Raw genomic sequence first — 2,664 nt, 5'->3', positions numbered from 1 at the left:
CCTAGCTACTTGGGAGGTGGAGGCCGGAGACTCGCTTGAGCCCAGGAGTTGGAAGTTGCTGTGAGCTGTGATGCCACGACACTCTACCCAGGGGGACAGCTTGAGGCTCTGTCTCAAAAAAAAGAAAGAAAGAAAGAAAGAAAAGAAAAGAAATGTTCAATTTTATTAATAAAATTTAGACATTCCTTTGAGAATTTATTTGTTGGAAGACCTAGATTTGAATTTTAGATTCTGCTTTGGTTTATTTTTTACTGTTCTTGCTGGTTTTTTTTTTTTTTTTAACAGTCTCACTATGGCATCCTTGGTAGAGTGTCATGGTGTCACAGCTCACAGCAATCTCAAACTTCAAATTCTCGGGCTTAAGAGATTCTCTTACCTCAGCCTCCCAAGTAGCTGGGACTACAGGCACCCACCACAACGCCAGGCCATTTTTTGTTGCAGTTGTCATTGTTATTTAGCTGGTCCAAGTCCAAACCTGCCAGCCTTGGTGTGTGTGGCCAGTGCCCTAACCACTGTGCTACAGGCGCTGAGCCATGAATCTTCTTTATGTCATAGATCAGTGGTTCTCAATCTTCCTAGTGCCTCCTAATGCCGTGACCCTTTATAGTTCGAACTATAAAGGAGGAACTATATAGTTCCTCATGTTGTGGTGACCCCCAACCATAAAATTATTTTCATTGCTACTTCATAACTATAATTTTGCTACTGTTATGAATCATAATGTAAATATCTGATATGCAGGATGTATGTTCATTGTTACAAAGGGGTCACAACCCACAGATTGAGAATCACTGTCATAAATTAACCTAGGTTCTATATGTGAGATTTTGAGGATCTATGACCCAGTTGGATGCTATGAGAAGAATACAGGAACAATGAGTCCATCACAGGGCCAAATATAGTCTCATCTCCATGTTGTCACTTAGACTTGAAACTAACCAGAAACACCTTCCTGTCTCCCCTTTGCCCATTTTGATATTTTTTGTTGTTGTTGCAGTTTTTGGCTAGGGCCAGGTTTGAACCCGCCACCTCTGGAATACGGGGCCAGAGCCCTACTCCTTGAGCCACAGATGCCACCCTGTCCATTCAGATATTATCCATCCTTTAACACTCCATTCAAAAGTTTCATCTCGGCTCGGCGCCTATAGCTCAACCGGCTAAGGCGCCAGCCACATACACCTAAGGTGGTGGGTTCGAATCCCCAGCCGGGACCCACCAAAACAACAATGACGGCTGCAACCAAAAAATAGCCGGGCGTTGTGGCGGGGGCCTGTGGTCCCAGCTACTTGGGAGGCGGAGGCAGGAGACTCGCTTGAGCCCAGGAGTTGGAGGTTGCTGTGAGCTATAATGCCAGGGCACTCTACCCAGGGGGACAGCTTGAGGCTCTGTCTCAAAAAAAAACAAACAAAAGTTTCATCTCTATCATAAAATCTTTCTATATACTTAAAACCTTCATTTATGGCTTGGCGCCTGTGGCTCAAGTGGCTAAGGCGCCAGCCACATACACCTGAGCTGGCAGGTTGGAATCCAGCCTGGGCCTGGGCATGCCAAACAACAATGATGGCTGCAACCAAAAAATAGCCAGGTGTTGTGGTGGGCACCTGTAGTCCCAGCTACTTGGGGCAGAGGCAAGAGAATCGCTAGAGCCCAGGAGTTGGAGGTTGCTATGAGCTGTGATGCTACAGCACTCTACCCAGGATGACAAGTTGAGGTTCTGTCTCAAAAAAAAAAAAAAAAACTTCATTTCTTTCCCTACTTTTCTGTAACACACCACTTTAACAAAAACTACTCAAGTCAGTAGCTGTTGTTATGTTGTTTCCCTATAATCCTGTAATAACTGTATTATAAGGACAGAGAATAGAGCAGGTGTCTTAACCCCTTTTAGTGTTTTCAAAGCTTTGCACAGTGCTGCAAGAGTCTTACTAGTCTGAGGAAAAGAGATGAAATTTTTATTATATCTAAGTACTATACTGCTCCCCAAATCATACTGAAGCAATTATTACATATGCCATTTGAAAGTATCGGTATAAGAATGGGTCTTTATCAGCCCTTTCTTCCCCTCCCCTCCCATTCCCTCCCCTTCTCTCCCCTTCCCTTTCTTGTTTGAGACAGAGTCTCACTCTGCTGCCCAGGCTAGTGCCTGGTGTCAGCCTAGCTCACAGAAACCTGAGACTCCTGGACTCAAGCCTCCCTGAGTAGCTGCGACCACAGGTGCTCGCTACAACACCTAGCTAATTTTTCTATTCTTTGAAGAGACAGAGTCTCAGTCTTGTTCTGGCTGGTCTCAGACTCCTGAGGTTAAGGGATCCTTCCACCTCGGCCTCCCTGAGTGCTAGAGTTCAGCTGTGAGCCACAGCGTCCAGCCTTTATCAGTTACTTCTAAGACTACCTGAGTATGTATCTTACGCGTCCAGCCTTTATCAGTTACTTCTAAGACTACCTGAGTATGTATCTTACATTCCCTCACAATTTTAACTTTTTTGATTCACATAGTGGGCCTTTCTGCCCAGCTTACTGGAAAACAGATTCTGAGAAACATCGAGTGCTTTATTTGGGAGGGGTAAATCCAGACAGTGGAAGTGAGAAAGAGGGAGGATGGAAGAAAAGGAAGAGAAGCAATGCACAGGTAGGCTACATGGTAAAACCATGCGGGGCCGGGGGGGG

This window comes from Otolemur garnettii, unplaced genomic scaffold (assembly GCF_000181295.1).
Source record: "Otolemur garnettii isolate 467f Iridium unplaced genomic scaffold, OtoGar3 scaffold00048, whole genome shotgun sequence".
NCBI classification, from domain to species: domain Eukaryota; kingdom Metazoa; phylum Chordata; class Mammalia; order Primates; family Galagidae; genus Otolemur; species Otolemur garnettii.
This window is presented reverse-complemented; position numbering follows the sequence as displayed.